At 41.5% G+C, this 27,856-nt stretch overlaps 1 long non-coding RNA gene across 4 annotated transcripts; it reads left to right on the plus strand.

Moving 5' to 3' along the window:
- Positions 1-934: 934 nt before the first annotated feature.
- On the plus strand, positions 935-27,856 carry LOC114017379 (uncharacterized). 4 transcript variants are annotated; one of them, XR_008735157.1, is made up of 8 exons: positions 935-1,029; positions 6,321-8,807; positions 11,943-12,129; positions 12,554-12,687; positions 16,403-17,917; positions 18,104-18,376; positions 20,181-20,368; positions 24,978-27,856. It is a non-coding gene; the product is annotated as an uncharacterized LOC114017379 (long non-coding RNA). The 4 variants fall into 4 exon arrangements; XR_008735156.1 differs by having other exon boundaries at positions 16,403-16,985; positions 17,508-18,376; XR_008735158.1 differs by having other exon boundaries at positions 16,403-16,985; positions 17,776-18,376.

Below are 27,856 nucleotides of genomic sequence, written 5' to 3' on the forward strand. Positions count from 1 at the left end.
AAGCATGTACTGGATTTACATCACTTTCTGGAAGATTTGATTCTGTTTATTTAAATATCTCTTTTCCATAGACAGAGTACCAAGCTCAATGACTAGAAGAAGTTCTGCAAAACCCCAGAGCCTCAAAACCCAGCTCTGGATTCAGAAAACCTCACTAGCAAGTACCAGCAGTAGGAAGGAGCTCAGAGAGGGAGTCTATATTCAGCAAATACCCCAGTGTGACTGTACCGTAGCCTAGTTATATGAGGGGAATCTTAGAGGTGCATATATCCAGGGAGGGATCCCAACACTGCATCCTGATGGATGTTGGGCAAGGGGGAGCAAAACCAAGCTGTGAGACTTGCTCTCAGCTCTCTCTCCCGCTCCTCAGCGAGCAATCCTCTGTATTAACAATGCTGGTACCAATAAGCATAAGACCAGAGAAAAGCAGAAATGCCAGAGGGGAAGTTAAACAGATAAATAGTCAAAAAGTTAGTAGAAAGATGAAGTACTAACAGCAAGCCATACACTAAATAGTGCTTTTCATTCTGGGACAATAGGGGATGATTCAGAAGTGGTATTGAAGCCAGTCTGCAGTACAGGCACTTGTCAGATGGCAAGTAGCATTTTTCATGTTAATGGAAGAAGCATATTGTGTTTTAACACTTCAGATATAACCCTGTTCTTATAAAAAGTATCTTGGGATTTCTAGAGAACACAAGGAGAAAAGAAGGTTTCTATTACTGTGAACTCCATCAAAGATATCCAAATAGGACAACTCCGCTTATCTGCCTAAAAAGTTTTAAAGGTTTACCCTAGATCCAGACATACTTTCTTCCCAGGTCTTCCAGCTGTTTCTGATGTGACCTCTTACATTGTGTTTGTTGCTTGTCTTTCTGTAGAGATAGGTTGCTACTCAGATACATTTTTTTTCTTTTTGTTATCAGGGCTGACGTGATAAAAACAGGAGAGAAACAAGGAGATACAGAAGGAATATCCAGAAAGTACTTCCACACTGCAAAAGGCTGGCGTAGAAGAATAAAAGACAAGGTAAGTACTGGATCTCTACTAAGGACTGGTGTAAGATATTATCCATCAAATACTTCAAACTAACTGATTCAGTCTCTCTGGTCATGAGTTTATTGGCTGCAGTACTACTTCTGAGTCAGCCCAGGTACCAAACTATGCTGTAGAGTAAGTCAAAGGCAATACAATAATAGTGTAAAAGTTGCAGGAGCTGAATGCAATTGCTGGAAATGCTACTGATGGCATTATTTATTTAGTAGACAGATTTTAGAATGGGAATAAGGATTTGTCTGTCACCATCACATCAGCCATCAGTTCAGCACTGCCCTAGGCAATGGGTATGCTGTTACTAATTTTAGTTTGTTTTGTTGTCATTCAGTCCAGATAATTTTTGAGGTTCATTTAGTTGCTGTTAATAAAAAAGAAAGACAGAAATACTGTGTAGTGGCAAGGCAGGGTACTCAGAAATCCGCTCCTCAAATCATAATCCCTTCAGTTTTTGCTAGTGACATGACAGCAAGTTGGTTATTTCCTTTGGAGACTTGAGCAACAACCTGACTTCTCTTCATGACTTGGTGCTTTCTCTTGGGGGACCAATGTCACAGCCGCAGACTGCATCGCGTTTGTGCTGCCTTCAGAAAAAGTACTTCCGATGCTGAGCGCTGGAGGGCTCATGCTTAAGAGGAAAAGATGAGAGAAAATGCACTAGAGGTACTCTACTCAAAATAATGATTGAAGATGAATGAGTTGCAGTTCTGCACGTAGTCTCTAAACGCCGTCATTAGAGCTAACTGGGTAGTGGACTAGTAAAAGAAGGTGTTGCCTTTGCTCGAATTGTGATTAAACTGTGCGATTCACTTCCGTGGGAAAGTGAGTCAGAACTTTCTGAAATTTGAAAAGACTCTACCTATCACTTCCTTATTTATTTGCATGGTATTTAGAGCCCAGTGAACAGAGATAGCTAAGCTGACACAAGAGGTCACTTCCAGCTCACAATGGCTTTGGGGCACAGATTATTCACCTGCCAAAGTAATACTTTGTTCTTTCCTAGCACCATTCCAGTATTGTCACCACTTTACAGTTATTAAGTGCCTCTAAATCCCCCTGCTGCCCTGCATGTTGCCTTTGATGTAGGTGAGAATGGATCTATCCATTTTACAAATGTGTGGTGGGCTGACCCCGGCAGGATGCCAGGTGCCCACCAAAGCCGCCCTGTCACTCCCCTCCGCAGCTGGACAGGGTAGAGAAAATATAACAAAAGGCTTGTGGGTTGAGTTAAGGACAGGGAGATCACTCAGCAGTTGCCATCACGGGCAAAATGGACTCAACTTGGGGGAAAAAAATTAAAATTTATTACAGACAAATCAGAGAAATAAAACTTAAATCTTAAAAGCACCTTAACCCCACCCCTCCCTTCTTCCCAGGCTTAACTTTACTCCTGATTTCTCAACCTTCCTCTGCCAGCGGTGCAGGGGGACGGGGTCTGTGATCTGTTCATCACACATTTAGCTCCTTCCTCCACAGAGGAGGGCTCCTCACACTCTGCCCCTGCTCCAGCGTGGGGTCCCTCCCATGGGAGACAGTCCTTCATGAGCTTCTCCACCCCGAGTCCTTCCCACGGATGCAGTTCTTCAAGAACTGCTCCAGCACGGGTCCCCCATGGGGTCACAAGTCCTGCCAGCAAACCTGCTCCAGCCCGGCTGCCCACGGGTCACAGCCCCCTCTGGGCATCCCCCTGCCCCGGCCTGGGGTCCCAGGGGCTGCGGGTGGGGGTCTGCTCCCCGTTACCCCCCGGGGCTGGGGGCACAGCCTGCCTCGCCGGGGGCTTCCCCACGGCCTCCGGCGCCTGGAGCCCCCCCGGCCCCCTCCTGCCCTGGCCTGGGGGGCTGCAGGGCTGTTGCTCTCCCACGGGCTCCCTCCCCTCTCCCCCTGCAGCTGCTCTTGCGCAGGAACTTTCCCCCTTTTGAAACCCGTTATCCCAGAGGCGCTGCCAGCGTCGCTGCCGGGCTCGGCCTTGGCCAGCAGCGGGTCCGGCTGGGAGCCGGCTGGCATCGGCTCCATCGGGCACGGGGGAAGCTGCTGGCACCTTCCCACAGAAGCCACCCTGTGCCCCCCACTGCCACAGCCTTGCCAGGCAAACCTAGTACAAAATGATAAATGAGTGAGGCACTGAAATTAAGCCACTGACCAAAGGATACACATTAGGTCAAAAAGGGTAGAAAAAAGACGGCAGGAATTTGGATGCTGGTTGTCTTCTCGTATCACTAGCATTATCACATAATTGACTTTTCTTGCCATAAAATGTCCAGAGCTGAGAGTTTTCTAAATACAGTGATTTTGTTTGTGCAAAATAAACCTGGTACAAGCCCCTGACAGCATCATGTGAAGATCCCAAGATAGCGCTGAACAAGCAGGCTCTTCAAGTAAGGCGTAGCAGTGTCTGCAGCATCAGTGCAGCATCCAGGAAACTAGCCAAAGTGGATTGCCCTGCTGAGATTGCTGTGCCACTTCCAGGGCTTCAGGGAGACCAGTGCCAGGATTTTGTGGCACTGCATCATGCTCTGTGGATGCACCCAAATCTTCACTGATCTGCAGCCAGGAGCTCCCAGAAGCAGCAGCACATGTGCACAAAAAGGGCAATGCTGCTTTTGTGCTAGTATAGCTACAGTTTTCATTACTTTGAGGAGTCTTGCCTTCGTTTCACGCCAGAACACAGAAGCTTTTAGACAAGAGAGACCCAGCTGACGGTGCAGTCTGCAGAGTTTTTCTTTGCTTCCCTGAATGAGGAGTGCATTTACCAGACTCTCCTCACCCTGCTCCCCATTCAGGTCAATGAGAAACCCCAGCGCGTGTGGGGGCAGCAGAATGAGAAGCAAGCCGGGTTGGAACTGTTGAGTTTGCAGTGCTGTAAAATCAAGTCAGAAACTTCACCTACGCCATGTGTTTACACCCAGGAGCTGCCTTGCATGCATTGAAAAGCCGCTGGCAGGATGGCCTCCAACCCTCCTGGGCCGGGTGGCTAGCAGGGTTCATTGCCTTGTGCCCACTGAACAGTGGTGGGGACCACCGGGAGTGCCGCATTGTGTAGCAATAAGACATTTGTCACGGTCTGAGATGGAAATCCTATCTGGTATAATTATTTTATATTAAAAGATATGAAATGATATGGAAGTATAGAATGTTGTACATTAGCCAAAGAACAGGATATTCATCTTTACTTTAATTTGTAGACTTCATAACTTTGTTTGCATTCACTACAAGATAACTACTGTACATTCCTGAAAAATGACATCTTGCATGAAAAGACTTAACAAAAGCCACAGTGCTGATAATTTTCCTGTGGATCAGAGAGGACAGATCTCTCTGTGGTTTCACAGATGTGGACCAAGGCTCGCCTTTATCATTTTCAACTAAATTGTAATGCCATCATGGCTGCACATTAAAGGAAGTTTCTCTTGATGAACTGTTTTACTCAGTCACATGAAACTTGATTTATTCTCCTGGACCAAACATAAAAAGGGAAAAAACTTCATTTGAGAAGCTTGTTTGGTTGGCATGCAGACATAGCGAATGTTTTAGAAATAGGTATATGAATTTATTTATTTATTTTTTTATCTGCTGTTGCTCACCGCATCTCAGATTTTTGGAAGCTGTTTGTGGGATTATACTTTGAGAGCTGAGAAACTGAAGATAGGGCGCTGAGTAACACATGTGTAGGAAGGCAGTAATATACTGTCATGGATTATTTTGAACAGTGAGGAGTAAAAAGTATTTCTTGGAGGACTTTGGCAGAAAAGTGTATAGTGCATGCGCAGTTGGCTTTCTGGATGGTGCTAAAGCAATATTAATCAGATTATGTCCATATTTTGGAAAGCCTGTCTGGCACTGTGCTAGCTGAAGTTGCACCTACACAGGGAATGTGATCTTCTGTTAATGGCACCTTTAGTCCATCACCCAAAAATGTAAGAAATCCCTGCGGCTGAAAGCCGTATCTTCACAGATTTGGAGAAGTAATAAAATAGATATTTAAGATCAAGAGTTTTTCCAGACTCATGACCTATTCTTGTACTTGTTCCCAGTGTGCTTCTGCTCTGCGGTTGAGGCAGATTTTCAGATATGCTATACCCAAAAATAAATGCAATTTCCTGTTCAGTTTTCATGTTTGCACTTCTAAACACTTGCAATCGGGACTTCAGAGAGGTGGACTTTTCGGTTTAAAAAATGTAAAAATACCTATTCTTAATTATTATAACCAAAGAAATCCATTAAATTTGCAACTTGCACCTTAGATGTGCCATCAGCATTGATTTAGGAGTCTATGTTCCACAAACTTAAAACATTTCAACAGATTAAAAAAAAAAGAAACAAAACTCAATAACCTTTAAGTCATGTAATGATAGTTTAAAAGAGCATCAAGTGAACTACCAGGGAAAATGAAAACCAGTAATCAGATAGAATCATTACTCTATATTATATTCCACAAGATCTAAATTCCTGTATTAAAAAAAAAAAAAAAAAAAAAAAAAAAACAAACAAACACTAGATATTAATATTTTAGTTGTTGTTTTTCTTCCTTACCCTGGACATATGGCACTTAAAACTGTGCACAGACCCTTTGTAAAAACAGTGTGAGTTAAGCACAGAGTACTGCTTAGACATGTAGCTTTAACTGTGAATTTCTTTGCTTTGGTACCAGAGGGTCAAAGTCAAATTTTAGGTGTTAACCAAACACGGGATGCATTTGGTTGTTTTGCCATCAATTTTTAGCACGTGAGAATTTTGATGACTCTTAAATAATTAACTGTTTTTAATAAGTGTCTCAACTGTCTCTTGGTTTCCGTTTGTCCTTGTGACTCTGGCAAAGCCCTGCTTTGGAGTGGTCTCTTGAGGCTGGCTGGTTTGTGCGTGGCTCAGAGGTGGGCACTCCCCCCCACCAAAACTTTTCAGTGATGACAAATCATAACCGGTTGGAAATGAATCGATTTGCAAGGCCTGTTGCCAGAGGTCAAATTTGCAATTGCATGGAAATGTTAAGGTGCAATTGCTTCAGGCTTTAATGAACTCCAAAAAGAAATATGCAGGCCTGTAAAGCTCATCCATTAGATCCTGACCTACAAATGGCAAGGAATAACAGCGACACAACCAAGAGGTATGCTGACTAAGGGAATTACGTTGATACAATTAGTTTTACAGGTTTTGGCATTTAATCCTGATGTCTAGGCAAAAGAGAGAGTGCATGGAAATTACAAATGATGGTACGAACGGTGTTTCCGATGATGTGTGGATTTTCTCCTGCTCTCCTTTGTCCCATGCAGCATCGGAGACAGCTGTTCCTCCAGCTTTGGGAAGGAAAGGGTAGCAGCACTTGGTGGCCGCGGCAGTCCTTGGCTGATGCGCGGGGGGCTGTGCCCCCCAAAAAGGCAGCTCTCCCTGGCCCCAAGGATGAGCAGCAGCTGGGAACTTCCCCAGCCAAGGACATGGGGACAGGGCAGCGTTTCTTCTCACATCTCCTGCCTTCCCAAGAACACGGAAGACCAAAAGTAAGAGTAACTTGAAGAGCTGTTAATAGATTGCATAAACCAACATGAGCACAAAGAGGAAAGTGATCACGCTTCAAATGAATTAGCGGGTCTTTCTAAGGGGAAAGTTTCTAATGAGAGGAAAGTTTATTTTGTTTATGAGGTTGGGGTTATATTGTATAAATAATATCCACCTTTCTTTTCACAGTAAAAATTCTCACCCTGCTTGCGACCCCTGAGATTTTAATTTAAAAAGTTGTTACCAGACACGGTCCAGAAATAAACACCCCTGTCTGAGTACACATTAATTGCTGGTGTCTGCAGGCGAGTGTCTGCTCCAAGTATCTCAGCTAAGCTCTCCCTTCTAACGAGACAAAGTTCCCACAATCCTGGAGAGCTGAGAAATCCAGCTCTGAACCTGCAGCTCCACCTGACCTCGAGCTGTTAGGCTGGGAAGTGCCCACTTCCACTTCCATGCTGTTTTGTGAGGTTTGTGCTGATGCTGCGATGAAGAAATGCTGCGAAGGAATCTGGCATGCTTCAGTGCCAGGTACAGAACAAACAAACAAATAAATAAATAAATAAATGCAGTTCTCATTTGGCACAAACCTCCTAGAAACATAAATAATCAAAACCTGATTAACAAACTGGTCAGTTTAAAATGAAAATAATGATCTTCCTTTGCCTTCCTGCTCCCATCAGGATGATCACAAAAGGTTATCTGTTTTGATAAAACAATTACACTCAACAAGCTGGCTTGTTTGCCAATGGGAGGGTTTAGTTTTTGCAACCAGAGGGCAGCTTCCCGGGACATCTCACCCCCAAAGGTCCCACCCAGCTGGTGGCCAGGGTGCTTTCGGACAGGTGAGTGCAGGTCCCAGGGCCAGCTCTCAGCCAGAAAAGAAAAGCCCTGGCAGGGCTGGCTGAGCTGCAATGCCGGGCGCTGTGCGGTGGGTGCACAGGGAAATGGATGGGACTGGGGCCTCCCATCACCCTCCATCCCTCTCATGGCCAAAAGTTACTCTGTAGGGGTTCATCGGAGGTGAGATGGTTGGGAAACAAAAAGAAGAGAGAAAAAAGCTTCTTATTTGTTGAGAATCCTGTTTTGAGCCTGGGTATCAAGAAAAGCAGCTCTCTTTGTATGTAACATGGTACATTACTGTATTTTTTTTCTCTTTTCTGCCTTGCATGGTTTGGTTGTTGAGGTTTTTTTATATTATTATTCAAGGGTCAGGTCATTGCTTCTGAACCTCTTTCTCAAGAACTGCAAGCAGTTCTGTTTGTATGTAATGTGGTACGTTAGCGTATTTTTTTCCTCTTTTCTGCCTTGCATAGGTTTTTGTTTTCTTTTCTTTTTTTTAATTCGAGGACCAGGTCATTGCTTCTGAACCTCTCTCTCAAGAACTGACACTTAAAGTGCAAATGAAGCTAATGACAAGAGACAATATTTTAATGTTAATTAGATATTTCATGTGTCTTAGTTCATCAGAGCAATATTGCTCTTTTATGTATTACATGAAAGCAGAGCTTTAGCTTGGAGGAAAACAGGGAACACAGTCAGTCATAGAAGTAGTATTCTCGGTTTTGTAATTATTAAAATTATTGTTACATTTAGGAAATCCAGGAAACTTTGAAAAGAAGATACTTAATAATAATAATGGAGCTACTGCACTATAGGAAGCCCTGGCAAAGCCTTTACATCTTTTTCCTCGTACATGAGCTGGCATTGTAAAAGCTGTAGCCTTCCAAGCTCTTGCTAGGAGAGCAGACGGGTTTTCTGCAGAATTATATTGCTATATAATGCAGAAACCGGGTCTTTCTTTACCTACATTCCCCCCTACTTCCTTTCCTACGACATATTACCTTTTTAATTGTTATGTTAAAACAACAACGTGAGCTGCTAACACTGTGCATCCCGGTGAAATGGCCTAATGAAGATGTTCACCAGAACTAGGTACATAATGTACAATATTTTCTGTGAATGTTTGCATTCCTTGTGGCTTGGTTGCTGCTCCTTTTGTGTTCTTTCAGTGGTGATTTGAGAAGTTGCATTTCACTGCCAGGAAGTATTTATACAAAGCAAATTTCAAAGTTGTGCACATATTTGAGGAAAATGAAATTTAAGGCCCTGTCACAGCAATGAGCTCCTTCCAGAGAGACCTCATGTGTGGACCCTGAACGCAGAAAACGCCTGGAGAAGGTCACTGCCTTGGCGGGATCTGCATTCAAACCCCCTTCCATGATGTCCTGGCTGCAGACACTCTCTTATGCAGTGGTATTAAGGTAGGTTTTTAAGAGGTTAAAAAAAAAAAAACCAAAATCATGTTATGATTTCCTGACCATTTGTGTTTCATCTGGACTTGCTTTTGAGATCACTCTGCACAGAATAAATACGTTAAAAATAATATTTGTAAGGAACAACAGGGAATTTCTAAGTAAATTTGTATATATTCTGGAGCAAGGAACAGTTTTTATTTAGCAGCTGGTGTGGGTGCCCACACCTAACAAGAGCAGCAGTGTAAAAATGTAGTTAAGCTTTCTATTTTTGTCCACAGCTAGTATTAAAAAAAAAAGAAAAAAGAAAAAGTGTTAGGTCTGTGGTTTTTTTAGATGTTGTAGAGAGCAAAGACACAACGCAGACTGAATTCATTGAATAAAGTAGTATTGCAGATGATTTGCTTGGCTTGGAACAGCCTCGCCACTTCATTTTCACAGTGTTTAATTACACTTTTTTTTTTTTTTTTGTTCCAAAATCATGTATCCTCGAGGATAATCAAATTTATAGATAAGACTTTCATGTGAAAGTGGGGAGGTTTCTTAATGATGCTGACTCAAAAATAATACTAATATCAAAGCTGAATATTTTGCCTAGATGAGAGCGCCAGGGATGAAATGAGGAGTCTGGTCACAAGGGCTGCTTGAGATCACGCTGAATTCCAGAGAGGTTTGGGTTCCATCTGACTGGGAAGCTGGGCTGGGGAGCTCCCAAGGGCCAGGGCTTGAAGCAGGTTTGTTGTTGAAGTGACGAGAAGCTGGGGCATGAAAATCAGCCCGTCCTGGTTTAGGCTCAATGGCAGCACCAGCGTTAGCTCTGGAACAACCTGGGTCTCATTCTTTCCCATTTCTCGATGTATATTATCATTGGAGATGACATGCCAAAAGGATACCAGAAGGAGGATTTATTTTCTAATAAGGGGGAGAAATAATTTCATAACCCAATATTAAACACATGCATACATAAGACAGACATATGTGCTCACACCCCCCAGCAACAGCAACCTTGGTCCTGTAACTGTTTGCTTACATAAAGGAATAAAACTTATGTGTTTGAGGTTCATTAATATACATTAACAATTGTAAATGTTCTGCCTGAGTAAAAGCTGTTTGCTTTACTACTTCAGAGTTTCTGCCCTTTTGGGACGTACAATGGGCAAATCAAATACACTGATAGAGGGCTGTAAGTGCTGTAAGTTATATTTAACTAAAATAAACAGGCAGATACAGACACTTCTGCTCTGCTATAAAAAGACTGCATATGCTCAATGCAGGTTTTCTTAAGGTAAGGGACAGAGCTTAGGAAGCTCTAAGGCAGCTAGATTTGCCCATATGGGAAGGCGGTCTTTCACTGATGATTTTGCAGACAGAAATTGCCCATCTGCACTGTTTGCAGGTGTTTTGAATGATTATATTATTAGCTCTGTCTGTTCAACTTTGCTTTTTTATGGTGGCTTTAGTATTGCAGTAAATAAAAAAAAGAAATATATAAGCAGCCATCTGGTTCCCAATTTTTGACTAGCGCTCTTTGTCAAGAAAGAAAAAAGAATTCTCAGATATTATTTCCTAGTTCTGAAACACTGGCAAATGAGAAGAACAAATCCCCAAATTCTGACCTGAATATAAAGCGGGAACAGAATTTTCTGCTTTTTATTTAACTTGCTCTGATTAATCCATTTAAAACCAATTGTCTCTGTTCTGTTCTCATTTACGCCTCTGTGAAGTCAGCAGAGCAGTTCTGGACTTACAACCCCCTTTAAGCAGCAGAATCTCCTCCTGCTGAAATCAGGGGAGGGGGGAAATTAAAGTGAAAGCAATCATTGTGAAACCATTTTCTCTTTTTCTAAATTGACAACAAAGGCAGCTGGGAAGTGGCCCTTTCCTGCTGGATTTTACAGGGAGGATTCGCATTTCTCGCAGATATTTTTGCAAAGCACTGACAAAACTTTGCAAGACCTTTAGAAATGAAGAGCGAGCTATTTGCTATCTCAGCAGTAAGTTCCCAATTTTTAGACTGCATTTAGGTTTCTCAGAGCATAATATTTGATTATTGGCAATATGTTTCCAGTTAAATATTTCATATAGTGCATAAAGGCCTCTTCTACTCTCGAGCATTCTGTAAGTATTAATGAAAGCAGTGAATTTGTAGATTTATCTGGTGCCTGAATACCTTTCGCTGCAAATTGTTTCGGAGCTGGATTGCAGCTTCACACAGTCATTTAGTGTTGCCTCAATATTCATGAAATCAAAATTATGTATTGAAACGTATGTGGATTGCCAGCAAATCTTCTTTGGAGAGGTAGACTTGTCTGCTCTATGTGCAGGGCTTCAGTGAGGCTTCACCAGGCTGTGGGGGCATCAGCTGAACGCCCTTTGGAAAGACAGTAGCCTGTAACGGACTGTGAGTGATGCTCTCGCTCGAGCTGTTCTAAGAACACCCCAGATCCATGCAGAGTGAGAAGCAAGCAGGAGAGGTGTGCAGGTGGGGTACGAGGTGAACTTGTGCCCTGTGGAACCACTGATCACCTGCACGGTCCCTGGTGTGGTGTGGTGGCACCACGGAGCTGCTCTTTATGGAAATGGACAGTCACAGCAGGGATCTGGCAGAACAACGTTGGCTTGCAGGTTGCCCATCATCATAAAATTTGCTTAAATATCCCCATCCCCACCACTTACCTTGCCTTGCTAGTTTAGAAAGGGTCTCATTTCTTCAGGTCTTTTCACCCTGTCCAGACGATTAGCAATAACCTACGTGTCCTTTCTGAGTCTGGGCAGGTAATTGCTTGGGGTTTGGTTACTGGGGGCTCTACATGTGCGCTCTGTATTTCTGCTTGCTTTCTAACAGTCCAGCTACTAAACTAGAACAACAAACTCATAATAGTTCTTTCATCTTCTATGCATCTATACCATTAATATTCTAGTAATCTGATCCTTGTATCTTTAAATTAATAGAAGTCAGCATTCCTAAAAAGATTATACACTTTTGCATCAGCCATGTGAATCATGGTAACACGGACACTAACTCTTCCTTGTGCCGGCTACACAGGTAATGTAAGTATGGCTAGGATCTCACTTTAATCCTTGAGAGCTCTGTTAATTCCCCAGGTGCCATTGCTAAGGCTGAGAAATCATGTTTTTCAGCAGACATCGTAATCTGTGCACTGCTACGAGACCAGCAGCTGAACAGTGATATCAGAAATCGGGAAGGTAAACAACTCTGGGCAAACTGTGCTCTGTTGTGGGAACTTCTCAGTCAGCAAAGACAAGAAAATGCTTACAGAAAACATCCAGCTCTTCATGTTCCTGTGATATATGTGCTGTTTGTGTGAAGGTAACCCTAAAAAAAAAAAAACCAAAAAAAACCCCCAAAACCCACACACACAAAAAAACCCCAACACTAAAAAAACCCAACAAACCAAACAACTCCTTTGATTTGTTCTTAGCATTCAGCAGTCTATAGCTGTGTCTAGGAGGGCCATCTGGATACCTTCATTAAAGTGAGGTTTTATTTTGTGTGGTAAGGTCAGGTCTCATGGAAGAGGAGCTCACTGAACAAAGCCAACAGAGGTTCAACAGCTTTCGTCTCTGCTTCCAGTTTAATCATATGAGACACAGCAACCAGGCAGGTTTCCATCCTGCATTCCTGCACCATGCAGTGCACAGACAAGACCCTGGTCCCCCAGCCAGAGAAGCTGTAAGGTTTAGGATCTTACTGGTGTGGCTCTACTGTTTCTAATTTCAGTGCTTTTTGGCAGCTCCTGCTCTACTGGGTTTGTCGCTGGCACATCAGCATGGCAGAGCAGCAGGCACAGGCACCCTTCAGCAGCGAGGAACAGGTCTGGACATCCAGTCACCGCTTCTGGGTTTCTCTCTGCTTGCTGAGAGTTGGGTACGTTGCTTGTTTTCCTAGCTATAAAATGGGTATAACTACACCTCACAGGCTCTCTGAATGTTATCGTTAAAGACTGGGGAAGAAGTCTAGAAAAGCAGCCTTTTTTTTCCCATTCACTGACATATTTGAGGAATGGTTTGAATTGCTCTGGGATTATCGAGGGCAAAATGAAGTTTGTGGCTGAATATCCACAAGGGAAGATACAAATTTCTGTCCTCTGAATCCCTAGGTCGGATGTGCTTTTGTTGCAGATTTTGTCTCACTGTTTCCATATCCTAGTTGATCAGTACAAAATGACTAAAACTTGAGAGACGGATTTATTTTTTAACTAATGCAAATAATCATGTTGGTTATAATTGTTATTAGGGCTCCTTTGGGAATCTGTTGTTACAAGCACTCAACCCTTTTGTCTCTCCTTTGGGTCTCCAGGCTATGTTGCAATTTATAAAGATACCAGACCTTAGGCTAAATCAATGTCCTTAGGGTTATGAGATGTTGCTAAATATCAAAACAAAATCCCAGTGTTCCAGTTCTTTAACTTCACTGTGTTTAATTAGCCATTCCAATTAACCTCCCCTTTGTGTTCCCTCATGTTTAAAGGGTTATATTAAAAGTACTGTAGAATTAAAGCCATTTAAAATATGCTGAGTATATTTCAAGGCTTTCAGAAAGCCTCTTACATGAAACTGTCCTCATTTCAGTTTTGCTAATGACTGGTCACTGGGGGCATATTTTCAAACCTCTGCACCTAGGTTGCAAAAATTGTAACCGTATACCTACATGGGCATCCAGGTCACAGCGTGTTCAGATGGGAAATCACTTCTGCAGATCTCTCACCGCTTTGCTATATATGCCTGTGGACGCAAAGGACGTGTAAGTGAAGACATACATGTTCTTGCTCTGAGAATTTAAGACATCACCAAGCATTTAGACAACATTTTTTTGCTCACAGGCCTGACAGAAAGGCAAATACCAAAGCAGCGTTGCTGAATTCTGGTTTCTGGATAATTCCCAGACTTAGGAAATACCAGCAGCGTGAGAAAGATGGGAAAAGCATGGGGAAAAGCTATGCTTCTCAGCCCAACTACTTCAAAAGATAAGATTCCCGTGTTCTTATAGATGGCTGAATGCTGCAGAGTAAAAACCTGTTTGGACAGCAAGGTGCAAGAACAATCAACCCCCAGGGCTCTCCCTGGCCTATGCCCCACACACCTCATGCCAGGGACAGGCAGCGGCAGGGTCTGTTTGAGATGATGTGGTAGGAGGGTCTCCCAAGCTGTTTCTGTAGTCTTTATGAACCCATGCATTCGTAAATGTATGCTGATAGCACTCTGTGAGGTAGGAGAATACTATTATGCCCATTTTATTATGCCCAAGGGTGACTACGTTTTTTAGATTTATGTTGTATTAGGCAGCTTTTCACTTATTATTCTCTGTGCCTAACTCTCTGGATGCATTTTATAAGCCATGAGGATTTAACTCATGGGTATGGATTTTGTTATGGGAAAGCAGGTACCTAAAAAATCCCTGACCTGCCCAGTGTCATTCTGGATGTCTGGGGCAGAACTGGGAGCAGAAATCAGTCTGTATATTTAATCCCTGACTCTCCCCTATGTAACTTTCTCCAGCAGTTGTCTCGAAAGACAATTTTAATTCATACTTTTGTTTGTTGGAGGATATGAATTTCTCAGGGGTGAAGTATGATGATAAAACAGCATTTATTTTTCTATTATTTTCTATATTTGGAAGGAGCTGAGATAATTCTAAAAGCAGGCGACAGTGTTATTTTAGCTAAATGTGTTCCATCAGGGAGTCTGTCTTTAGACCTTCCTTTGGTCTTTGTAAAAGGCAAAGAGGGAAAACAAAAGAGATGTTTATTTTATTGAAGCTGTGATATTAGAGGCTTTCACTTAAGAAATCTGTTGGAGTCTGCCTTTGTTTTCTAAGACAAGGTCAGTTAAAATATGTCATATTTTGTGTTAAATAGTTTGATGGCATACATTCAATAAAGATATTGTCTGGTGTCCTCACTGTATGAGTCGCATGAGTTACAAAGGACACTAAGAAAAGCAAAGATCCGTTTCCCTTTCCTTCTTCCTCTCCTCTGCTTTTCACTGGCAACAGTAAAGTTCAACTGCAAGGCATGTGATTGTAATATAATCAAATAACCTGCTGGTGTCTCATAAAACAGTACTGGTTGTTTAAATGACTATTCATAACAGACTTAGATGTTTCATAGCTGGTGATAGTTTAAGACTCAGATAACATCAAATCAGTTAGAGTATGAGCTTAAGCTCCTTTGAAAAAGTACAAAGAACAAAGCCAACAGCGTCACTGATGACTGACTAGTTGGGGGAGATGAAAACAATGAATATATTTAGGATTTTTATCAAGCCTGCCAAGGAATCTCGATGGGAGCGGCTATATAGGCATGTGATAAGCACCACAGAAACTAGAGATACTGAAAGCTGAAGAATATAGGACATTTAGTACATCTAGCTCTGTTTTTTCACCAGCCACTCTCTAGTAAACCAGCTTGTACAGAAAAGAGGGACAGCTAAATACATATCATCCTCTAACAGTTCTTAAGGGTGCATTGCTGGGAAATCCTCACGGGCAATATGATCACTTTACATTGTATACTGACTTTGAAGCCTGTGCAGGGAAAGAGCGAGCTGTGGTGCTGTGTGTGCCTGTGTGCTGAGACTCTACCAGTGCCCCCGGTAGGGAAGACCCAACCTTCTGCCTTTTGCACAACCCTTCCTCAAGGGTGTTGCCACAGCAGGTGCCACTGCTGAAGCTTGGCTCAGAAGTAACTGTTTCATAGCGAGACATTCCTACAGCAGCATGGCTCTGCAGGGAAGCTCATATTAGGGAATAAAAGTATTATGTGAGAACTTCAATATAGAGAAGTATTTTTAAGATTCATTTATCAGTTTATTGCTGCTCCACTGTTGAGCTAACCTGAAGTTTGGTGGGGACAGTGTTTATGAACCTCATACTTAAAAGAGCAAATTTGGGGGGGGGGGGGGGAGAAGTATATGTAACGTTGATCTTTGAAAGTGCATCATTTTGTCAGCAAAGGTACATTCAAAAATCAGACAGTTGCCACTGAGAGTGAGAAATAAAACAACAAAAAAATATCCCTCCCTTTGCTTCAGGCTCTTGGATGCACTGGATTAAGTTCATTGCTAATTAGACACAATTGTGAAGCACAATTATTTATGAACCTTCAATGGGCCGAATTCATGAAAGGAATAACGAGTATATATTTTCCTTTTGTAGAATTTTAATGAAGAAATGGCATTACTATTCATTATTTATCCACTTTCAAATTGTAATGAATAGTTCTACTGGCAAACACCAAATTTCTGTATTTACAGAAAGGCGGAACATGTGTGGATAATAACACAGTTCAGTATGTATGAAATTCTGTATTTCTATAAATATAGAAATAAAGAAATTATCACCACGACTATTCATTACAATTTGAAAGTGGATAAATAATAAATAGGAATAACATTTATTCATCAAAATCCTCCAAACAGAAAATATTGAGTCTTTCTCAAATAAATCCAGTGCGATATTTCTCTGAGAAAGCTGGCTTTTACGGCAATTTTGTGGGGTTTTTTTCCTTTTGACATTATTTCATATGCAGCCTTTATCCTAAATGCATTTTAAATAACATTAACCCATGTGTTTTCATTAACAGTTGAAATAATATACGGTGGTGTGAAACAAAGCCGACTTGGAGATCCTGTCTTCCCCAGCTGAAGAAACTCCTCGTAGCACCGTTCTGACCATGGGTATCTGCCTCCTAAAAAAAAGATGCTTACACCCACCTCCCCGAATGGTATCACGGGGCGTTCACACATACCTGATGCAGGTGTGTGAAGATGAGGATGCAAATGGAGCACTGTGACCCCCGAGTCACCCACCCAGCTCAGCTCCTGCTGCAAAGCCCGCCGGACCCAACTGCTACGTGCACTTTACAGCCAGACAACCCAACAAATGGAACCCAAACCTCTTCAGCACTGGCAACCTGGCACGTGACATTCTGAAGCACTCAGCGGCACAAGCATGACTACATGGTTTGCCTCTGATGGTTTTTAACCTAATAAGTGCCAATGTATGAAAGAAAATCTAAACTAAGTTTTTCCCACAGCTTAGTTTAACATGACTGGAAAGCAAGCCCGATGGATGTCCTCTGTGCAGTGTCACTCCTGTCCTCCTGCCGTTGCTTTCCCAGTGTCTCCTGCAGAGGTTTGCCATCCCCCTGTCCACAAGGCCACAAGGTCAGTGCTGAAGGCTGAATTCAGGTAACCTAAGCAATATCATCCCTTGAAAATAAACCTAAGGTTTAATTATATATTGTATTAATTACTCTTCAGAAAGCAAAACCTTCAATACTATTTTAATTCCTTCTACTAGTAATTAAGCTCTTTCAACCTAATAAGAACACAGAGATTGACTTTTTAAACTCCAGTGGAGTACAGAGTATTAGAAAAAGGCCTTGCAGATGAATTAATTGACAACTGCCAGGCAAAGAGATGCAGCTTTGGCAGACAATGCTTAATATTTCAGCCCAGCGTAGGCTGACCGTAGGGCTTGGCCAGCTGGTTCAAGTCCCTTGCAGTCTGGGGCATCTCTCACTCTGCTGAACAACAGATCTGTTGTTAGAAGTTAATCCCTTAGTAAAGGAATATTTTTTATAGCTAAGAATCTGAGGTCCTGATAACTCTCACCAAGTTTAATACAAAAGAAATTTAATCTGCTGGTTATGACTTCTTTTATTAATATCCTGCCATTTGATTTAGACCGTGACGTGGAGAGAACACGTAGTTTTGCAGTTAAAAGGAAAAAAAAAATGCCTGGCTTTAGAAGCTGAAAATTACCATCTTATCAGAAGTTTCTGGGCACGCACATCAAAAGTTCTCAGGACAGATGGGTGGAAGAATGGGTGGCTGCATGGATCCATGGATAGTGAAGAGACCAGAAGTCCCAGAAGGATGCACTGTCATTCTCTGCAACTCATCAGATCAGTCACATTTTTATATATTTCCTTTGCAATGTCCATTTTACCAGGCAGAAGACAAATTTCAGTCGACCCTAGATAGGCTCTTCAGCATCCTGTTGCAATGTGACATATGAATGGTGCTGGTTACCTGCAAAGGAACTAATGAGGTAATTTCTGAACAATACTCTTCTGAAGGATCATTAAATCACGGTGAGTACCTTCATGTGATAGTTTGTCCCTCATTCATGTAACAGTGCAGTTTACTGGTGTAGGTTGTCACAATTTAGATGTGGTAATTAAATGTTCAGTTTGACACCTAAGATTTCTGAAGGAAAATATTTTTAACAAAATGAAATAATGTTCAAGATTTACTCATGTTTTGTCTATATGCCATAGAATCTCGACCATTTAGATGCCATTAGTTCCTCTGCTGCCTGGCTAGCCACTGTTGCCTTTGGTGATCCAGCTCGTCTAAACGCTACAGTGGTGGCAGTGCTCTTTGTGATGGTTATGTGAACGAGAGATTACAAGTCTTTAAACACAACATGTGAACTTCCAAGATTTACAGAAAAGTCCTTGTAAAGAAAGAGAAATGGATTCAGCTGACCTCCAAGGGACCAGTTACCTGTACAGTGATGCTGCTGCAAGGAATCGAGACCCAGTTACATGGTGAGATGTTCCTTTGATTTAATGACATGATGACTACTGTTTAGTGTTCAATATGCACATACTTCTACATGAGTGTAGCCCATTGTGGTCTCTTCCATCCAAGAATGGCAGCAGAAAAAGCAGTCCAGAAAAGTACAAAACTGGTCACAGGACGTTTCTTTTTTAATGCTGTTGTATGTCTAGAACTCAGTTTATTTTGAAGGAAGAAATTTAGTAAGTAAAAACACTACTTACTTAAAACACTACTTACTTTACACAATTTTCACCATGATTTGAGACACTAAGAGGCATGACCGTTATTTTAAAGAAAACCCTTTTGTTTTCAGGAAGTTATATCCTGTTGTATATTGGGTACGGTGTGGGCTGAAGATGTCTTCTGGAAAGCTGCGGGAGGAGTTGATGTTTGCCTGGGAACACAGCCGACCTTGCCATGGCTGAGGGCATGGCAGCACCACAGTCCTCTCCCGGGGGGCTGCCGGGGGGGCCTCCCCAGCCAGCTGCAGAGCAAGTGCTGGCACTGCCAAACCTGGCAGGGCTCTCCTGTGATTGCACCCAAATAGTTTCTGGTTTGTGTCCTGCTCCTGTGTAACATGGAGAGGAAAATCCGAAGGCTGGTGGGCAGGGCAGCGCTTGGGCCTTTCAGCGGCTCTTGCTCTTGAGCAGCTTAAAGCAGGACTTGCTGTTGGATGGAAACCACATCTGCCCAAAAGGCCCCGCTGCATTTTACATGCAGCATTTCAAGGGTTTCCACGTGCTTCTAAATAGCTGAACCAGGTTATAACCCCACAGTAATCCTGGCCTCCCTCCTTCAGGGCTCAGTTATAGGTGATGGCACGTGGTCCTTGCTACAGTCAGATTAGCTTAAAAACATCTGTTTGGCTTTGGTGTTTTGAATCTTTCTGCAGCAAGCTGCTTTTTCTTGCTTTTCAACTTTGCTTTGCTGTATGTAACATTTACATCATGATCTAAAAACAATTTTACACGTAATAAAGTTTAACTATTTGATATTTTTCATTTCAAAACTAAATAACAGACATTTAAGAGAATACTCTTTGTTTTAATGATACACATGATAGTATTTTTAAACACCAAATGACATCCACAGTAAATCTTTTGGTCTTTCTCTAGCAAATACTCTATCAGTGAAGTTTGCCCATATTTACGATTTTTTTTCTTAAGATGTTTTACTGCATTTGGTAGAGCTAACATCTGCTTCTCCAGGGACTCGCCTATTTATGACAATTGGAGATGTTTTTGAAAACTATTTGAATTAAACTTAGCCTGCTCAGAAGTGTTTCCACAGGAGATGACTGTACATATACAGCTTTCACTGATGACATTTGACAGAGCTGTTAATCCCTCTTGACTCTGATGTATGATATCACATTACAGGAGCTGGAGCAATCCAGTGATATATGCACAGGCAAAATAACATTTACCGATTAGTTACCGTTTGTTCTGTTCAAAAACAAAAACCCTGAAACAAGGTGTTTCATCGACAAAGGAAGGAGACAACGTTCCCTATTAATATTGCTCTTCACCCCTTGAGGTGATGCTTTTCCTCCTAGATGCAGGGGAAATCCCCACTGCTGTGCCTGGTGTCCAGCAGTCGCTTGGTCATAGCGAAGGAGGATGCACAGGCACCTGCCCGGTCCCCACGTGCACTGGCAAACGCTGCCAGACCCTTCACAGGGCAGTGACAGCCCACATCTCCCCATGCCACCTTCTTCCATGCTGTAGCACAGACTCGTCTTTCAGGCTCCACCAATTTTTGCTTAAATTTCTACTTGCTCCCTTTTTGGAGGCTATGCAGGTAGAGGACGGAGTCAGCCTGATCTCTGCAGGAGTCAGACTTTAAAGGCTGGCCAGACCCTTGGGAGCCATGTGAGCCCTAAAGAACACAGCTCCAGGAGGAGAGGATGCCCATGAAGCTGGTGACAGCCCTAGTGTTTCCCTCCTGCCCCACGGTGAGCAAAGAGTGTTGCAAGACAGGTAAGCAAGCAAGCCATGCGCACAGCTGCCTTTCAGAAGTGAAATGCTCCTGATATTGCTACGGCACCTTCTCCTGGCGCAGGGCAGTGGTGACTTGCTTGCAGGTCCCGCTGCACTGGGCCTCTCCGGCACGGTCCCTCAAACAGCAGCCACATTCTTCCACCATTTGGTCATAGGAATTTTGCCAAGGCTTTTGTTTCAGCCTTCTGCAGAATGAAATCCAAAAGCAGTAATTGTGAAAAGAAAAGCATTTTTGCCAACTGAGTCTGTTATCACATCAGCGGCCATATTCTTGTGTGTAAACTGTATTTTAAAAAACCCAACAAAACACTCCAAAGTGCAAGAATTCTTTTGGGATTGTTACTGATGAAATCTCTTAATTTCTTTGAAGAGTGATGGTCCTTAGAGGATTGCCATAAGTCATAAGAAAAACAAGGTGTTGCAATGTAATGTAACATTATGATTTAAATGTGGTATTGTCTGATTATCATTTCTCTTAAGTGCTGAATTTGCAGTGCCTTTTTCTGCACACTCTTAAGACACCTAACACAAGAAAAAAAAAGAAAAATCTCCAGACGGTAGAAGTGATGCTTCTGCTTTAAAGTGATATTTTTGGCCATCATAAATTTGATTGCAAATATAATTCTAAAGATGACACTATTTATGTTGGAAATATTAAAAAAATATTTACAGTTGTTTTCAAGTCTGCAGATCAAAGTATTAAATAGGGTCTTCCCCCATAGCCTTTCTGGTCTTTTGCTCATATCTGAATCTTTGCTTTTTTGGTCAGAATGAATTATCCATGGCAACATCAAAAAAAAAAAAAAAGAGGGAAAAAAGAATAATTTTTCTTTGATGAAGTAAAACCATTTAAAGTTGGATGACACGAACCAACGTGGACAATAAGAGACCTCTTCAAGTAAAGAAAAATGTATTGATTCCTGAATATACCATGTCTTTGACTTTGTCTGGAGGGCGTTTCCTTGGTCAAGAAGACCAGGTCTTTTCACTGATTACATATTATCCCTTCTGCTCTTCCATACGTCTAATTATTCCTACAATTAAAATAGATTGCATGATCTTTCATCTAAATCTTTCTCTTTAAGAAAATGAGAATTTAAACCTTAATTTATGAACTCTGATCTTATTAACCTTTCATTCGATTTGCTTCTGTGCCTTGATCTTGTAAACAGGCTATTATACTTGCTGCAATTTTATTCAGTATGTGCTATTTCAAGACACTCTGAAACCTAAAGCTCACCTGCACAACCTAAACATTTTCTGTCTTCTGCATCCTTGTTTAGTGTTCTGAGTCCCATAATTTGCTTCAAGTCTTAGGAAAAAAAATCATTAAACAATCTGCGTTAATAAATAGGGACTTTGTTGCCTTTTTGCCAGTGGTTTCTCAAGAAATCTCTTTCTGTCCAGAGCACACAGCTATTCTTTTTTGCCTCCTCCCGAAGGAATTTGTGCTTTCCCTTCCTGCTGCTGTTTCTTCAGACATGCTTCGTTTTCTTTGTCTCTGCTATTTCCATCAGGCCAGATTGTCTTTATTTCCTTTTTCCCCCCACTGTCTTCATTCCTTTCCTCCTCCTATAGGTATCAGGACCTGAGCTTTTAAAAATCAGTCATGCTGCTCCTTTCCCTCCCTAGTTTTTACTATCTTATTTGTTCATCTTGGTTTATGAATGTTCTGTCCTCTATTCTTTATTCCTTTATTGCAGTCTTGCTTCTTCTTCCTTCCCTTTAATTTTCTAGGATTCTACCTTGTTCTCTGTCTCTGATCTAATTATTGCCTTGGGTTCCTCTCCCTCTGAAATGCCACATCTGCCTTTGGCTGCTGATGGGCACTTCTGCTTTCGTTCTCTTGCCTGTACTCAAGATGAGGGAAGCTATTTCCCAAGGATACATAGGTACTTCTCTCAGAGTCAAGAGCTATGCGCAATTTAGGCTTTTTTTTCCCTTCTCATTGAACACATCCTTACCCATGAATTTTCAGAAGAGACCATTTCCCTCCTCTGTGAGTTGGAGACTTGCAGCTGTCCCAGGGCTTGCTGAGCTGTGTGGTCTTAGGCTCGGAGGACTGCTGGGACTGTCCTAGCTGATGCTCAGCGGGCATCCTACATTAACTGCTATTTACCACTTTTTTTTTTTAACTTGTTTTGATAGTTCCATTGCTGGGAGAAAATAAGTAGCATTACTGGTGTCGCCTGGGTGTTTGCTGAAAGCTGTGGGATGTTGTGGAGGTCAAAAGGTAGCAGCCCACAAATATTGTCCATTGTGGGACAGAGAGCTGCGTAGCTCCAAAAGAAGTTCAGGACTCTGCAAAGATGGAAAATGTTCTGTATTGTAAGATGGGATTTGTGTAATTTCTCTACAAAGCTTGTTTTGTTTAACTTAGTTATCTTAGGCAAAGGAGAAGTGGAGAAGGGCTGGCTGGCTGGTTTGTTAGGTTTGTAATATTTATTTTTAAATAAATTCCAGAAGGTAGGTGCTATAAAAATGAGAAGTTTGACCTCGGAACTATTAAGAAGGAAAAAAAAAAAAAAAAGAAAAGGAATTTTGCAAGAAGAAAAATTCAATAATATGAGAGTTCTAGGGGAAGGCACCATCAAGGGCACAGCCAGGAGAATTAGCCTGCTTTGACTCGGTTGTAACTGACTTCACCATTAGTAGTTCTGACTACTCTGGTTTTACTTTTGCCCAACTATGAGAATAAAAAGCCCATGCTCCAACACGTGCAGAGGGCTGGAAGGATGGAGACAAGTGCTGTGATTTCTCTGAGCAGTAGCATAAGGCTGGGGTTCTACAGGCTGTGTTAAAAGATTGGACTGAAAATACTAAATCAAATATATATGCAGGAGGCATAGCTGTGCTGGATCGGAGAATTTTTCTACTGTTGATTCATTTAAAATATGTCACAAAAAAAGTCGTTAATACAGTGAAGAAACATGTTTTTTCCCTCTGCTCACTATTTGCTTTCTTTGTTTTCTTTCTTTAATTCTGGTGGGTTTTTTTTCATAGTTGCTAGCTGCAAATTCTTTCTCACCAGTCCCTAGGTGCAAACCAAATCAACCTGCCCAAGTAGGCCTGGTTTGGGGATCAACAATTATCTTTCATGATTCATCATTGTATTAGTATGCTGCAAATGTCAGTACTTTGTTTTTTCATTCATTTCCAACGGCTGCATACAGCCTTTTCACACACCGTTGGTTGCACCAGTGAAAATCCACGGTAACCAGTTCATTAAAGAGTGGCCTGCCGCACATGCCTGCATAGACACACCTACACATACACGTATGTGTCTATAACTTTTTATGGGAAGCAAAGCAGGACTCCATCCATATTTCTTGTACAGAGGGGACAGAAGTTAATTTGTAGGTTGGTGAGAGAGAGCTTGTGACACTGCACTCCATTTCACATCAAGAGACATTAACTTGAAATTACTGTTTCCAAGGGAAACACTTATGACTCAAAGCATTAATTTGCATTAGCCCACGATAAGGCTAGCCTGTAAATTGAGTTATTGAAAATAACTCGCAACCATAGCACCAAGGAAAGAATTAACTAGGAATGTTTTCCTATAAACATAAGCTGATATTTTTTTCCAGGTAGTTAAAATACTAAAAGTGTGCAAAATGTAATCAATTTAGTTTCCTAGTAAAGTCATTATTTAACAAATTGTCACTGTGGAAGTAATCAGTTTGGATAAATTTGCGTTGGCTTGGTTTTATCTCCTCACTTTTTAGTTTCATGTGAACAGCCTATTAAAACCTGTGGTTTGGGGCAAGCTCTACATTTTTCTCTTACAGCTGTGAGGACAATGGTCATTCTTTACAAATTTAGTTCAAGGTAATGTGATGTTCCAGCCAATCTGGCAGAAAGATTTATAACTTAGCAACTAGGAGCTAAATTTTTGTGTTGTAAGCAAGTCTGGTCTCAGGCAAATTTCACCTCTTTTAAACATCATGAAGAATATTTAGGAAAATCTCCATAAAATATGGTCTTTATCCTTCGTGTGCTCCTATGATAACCACTCAAAGTGAGTTAACAGTTAGCAGTATCAATAACTGAAATCTACACCAGTGAAATTATTCTAAATCGTTACTGATTACCAGCTGCACATGTACCACCGCTGTTTTAACCACCACATCTCCCCGAGTAAATATAGTCAAGCAGGTTGTTTTTTTTCAATACTCACTCGGGTTTCCATCCTCACTCAGGATCACAGCTTTGATATGAGAATGGGAATGCTTGCAAATTTTCTTCTCTTTAAAAGCTTATCTTTCTTTCCAGGACCTACCTAGGCTGGTACCCCAGAGGGGAAATGCAGACAACCCTGCTGCCCGTGCAGGCATGCCCCATCTCTGCATATACAGCTATGCAAGAGGCACACACCTACCCGATTGCTTCTTGGCCCTCTCCAAAAGCCCTTCACATTTATTAGATCCAAAGTTACTCTGGAAAAGGCAGGAGAAAAACAGTGTGGACTAATTTTCCAGACTAAGAACCTTTAAATCCAGATGCTCTCTCCTTGTATTACATTACCATCTGCACCCATGCCTGTACTGTAGCAGCAATCCTTTTGTTTTCCTTCCTTTCTTTTCAGGCCAACTGAACGACAAACTTTCAAGTCCAGCAGCACAGACATAGCACGGCGGGGCAGTGAAGAGCCTGTGAGTTTGTCCAAAAGACACAGCCTGGAAGGAGGCTGATATACCGATGTACGAAATTATTTCCTCTTCCCTGTGGTAAGGTGGTGCCTGGTAAAGTGCAGGTTGGCCCTTTGGGCTGGAGGGGGTGAAGCCAACCTGCTGAGCTACCCCAGCAGCCAGGAGATCAATGCATCTCTGAATTACAGGCACGGCTTTTCTAGATTAGAAACACAGGATATCTGGTTTTCTACTTGCACACCCATATGGTAAATAATATGATATATATATAAGAGGCAGGTGACAATGTTACATGTGTAGGTGAAGAGCATTAATAAAGCAGCAGCCCCGAGTCTCGTCGTTTCCCGTAGGCACGGTGTATTTTTCAGGGAGCGGAGCATTGCACTGCAGTGCATTACCCCTGCCCTCTTACATCCTGTATTCTATCTGCCTGCCATGCCCGACAGGGCACCCCGCCGTGTATCTCTCAATTGCTTCTCATGAGTAAGGACATTATTTTTGATCCAAACTAATATGTAATTATCTATTTCAGAATGTTTTATTAGGAATTAGGACCCTTTTTATATTTTAACCAAACATATTCATTTCACAGCATGTTAAAAATCATTTTCTCTCTCCTAACTGTGTTTATCCTTTCTCCGTAATATTTCACAGCTGAAGTCCTTTTCTAAGAGAGCTTGAAAAATATTATCTGGTTTTATTTTTTTTAAATTGAGCATATATGGACAAAATCTGTCCTCTCCTTTCTTGTCCTTAGCATTCTAAAATGTACCTGTGTTCAAATATTAAGAAATAAAACAAATATAAATTATGCATTTTCCAAGTTAATTTAAAATGCATTATGCACTGCTTTGTTCTCTGGAATTAGTATTATTAAGGGGACAGATCTGTATGGATTAATTTTGAGTCAGTTTATTCACTTCTTTGTAATTCAGTGGCAAGGATTTCTGTCCCCAGGCATCAAATTAAAATTTTTACTGTAAGTAACACATACACAATATAGAGCTTTTTGTATTGTTTCTTTGTTTTTCTATCAGACAGCGTATTTACATATTGTATTATTTCACAAAACCACCTCTTTAAAAGTAAACAAAACTTCCCCCCCCCCCGAAAATTATTTTAATGTTCCCATTGTCACTGTACCCAACTGGCACCTAGTTCTAGTTCCAAGGGGTTTTACCCTTTCCACCAATAATCACATAATATTTAGCTGTGTCTTCCCCGAGTTCTATCACAAGCTGAATAACCATCCAAGCTCTCTTTCCGTCCAAATATTTTTGGTGGTATTTGAGCTGCTTTTCTATGATTATTTTTTAAAAAACAAGCTATTCAATAATCATTTAAAAGTATTGGTTTATTGTAATAATTCTTTGCACTTCCACGTTTTAAATCTTTATTTTTCCCTAAACTGAGCAAGAAAATAGAGTCTGCTTTCTTAATTAGTCTTCTTTAAACAAAATATCCTTTCATATGCACTAATAAAGACTAAGGATCATTTCTCTCTTGTTTAAATAACTGCTTGCTGTAGTATAAAATTGTAAGAGACATGATGCAGATCAAGATGCTGGCTTGAAGTGGAGAAGAGGAACAAGCAGTGCAATAATAAGCAGATTTTAATGATTTACTATAAATCAGCATTTTTGCCCTGTCAGTGAGATTGAAGAGGCAGACAGCTCCTCACATGTCTGCCTAGCAAATGTCTTCCTGATGAATCATGTGCTCTGAATCACTGATCACAACATTCAAACAGCACATCCAAATAATGAGGAAAACATATACACAGCATTCTTATGGCTAGTCTAAAACTGCAGGAATATGTGTTTTTAGTGGTGTGGTAGTTAAACCCCTACATTGATACTGTGTCTGTTCAGCAGAGGGTAATATAAGGTTAACTATTGATGCCCTAGCTTTGCTTGCACTTGTTAAACCAACAGTGAAAATCTAATCTTTAGGTACTCTGCAGGAGAAAAGAAGGCAAAACTAGACAACAATGTGTATTTTTAAGTATTTGCCAACAGAGAAATGCATCAACTACTTATTGAGAGAAACATCATTGCCATTAATTAGCAAACTACCAAGGCTATTGTTTTATATACAGGGTAGGTCAGATGACCATTATTAATAATTTCAGTTGGTCACTAAGATAACAGTGGTTATAAAACGTTATGTATTCTATGCCATAATACATACTGATCCTCCTTGCAATCCTGTCAAAGGTTACAGGTAACTACATAATTGTCATTAAAATCACCTGCAGGGGTGGGGTGTCACTGACTCAAGTTCTCCACAGCAAACCTCACAGGCATTTAAGGATGCCTTGGATACAGTGAAGACTCTGTGGGGGTGAATGGGATGAAGTGCAGCCCCAAAAGCTCTGGGAGAATTAAGGAACGAACTGCGGAGTGGGGTCTAGTCACAGCCTTCACAGGCAACACTCCCACGAGGAGCAGCGGGGCTTAGAGGTGTTAGACAAAACTTCCCTGAGTAAATATAGGAGCTGACCTACCTCTCTCCTCCTTGGATTCAAGAAGGCTGATAATTTGCCCAGCAGTGATAACTGTGGTAATTGTTGTCCTCGATGGCAGGAGATGTTCTGGCGAGGCTTCCACACTGCTGCAGCGGAGTGAGGGTAAGCCCATTCACAGGTCGGCACGGAGGACCTCATCCTGCAGCTCGCTATCTTGGCTGTTTGTGGATAATATCAGGACTTGACTTTGGCTTCCAGCAGTCTCTGTCCTTTAACCTTTTATTAACAACATCATTTATTCAGCAAACAGTTATGAAAGAAATAACTTTGTGTTAGTAGGAACCTTGG

Source organism: Falco cherrug, chromosome 14 (assembly GCF_023634085.1).
Source record: "Falco cherrug isolate bFalChe1 chromosome 14, bFalChe1.pri, whole genome shotgun sequence".
NCBI classification, from domain to species: Eukaryota; Metazoa; Chordata; class Aves; order Falconiformes; family Falconidae; genus Falco; species Falco cherrug.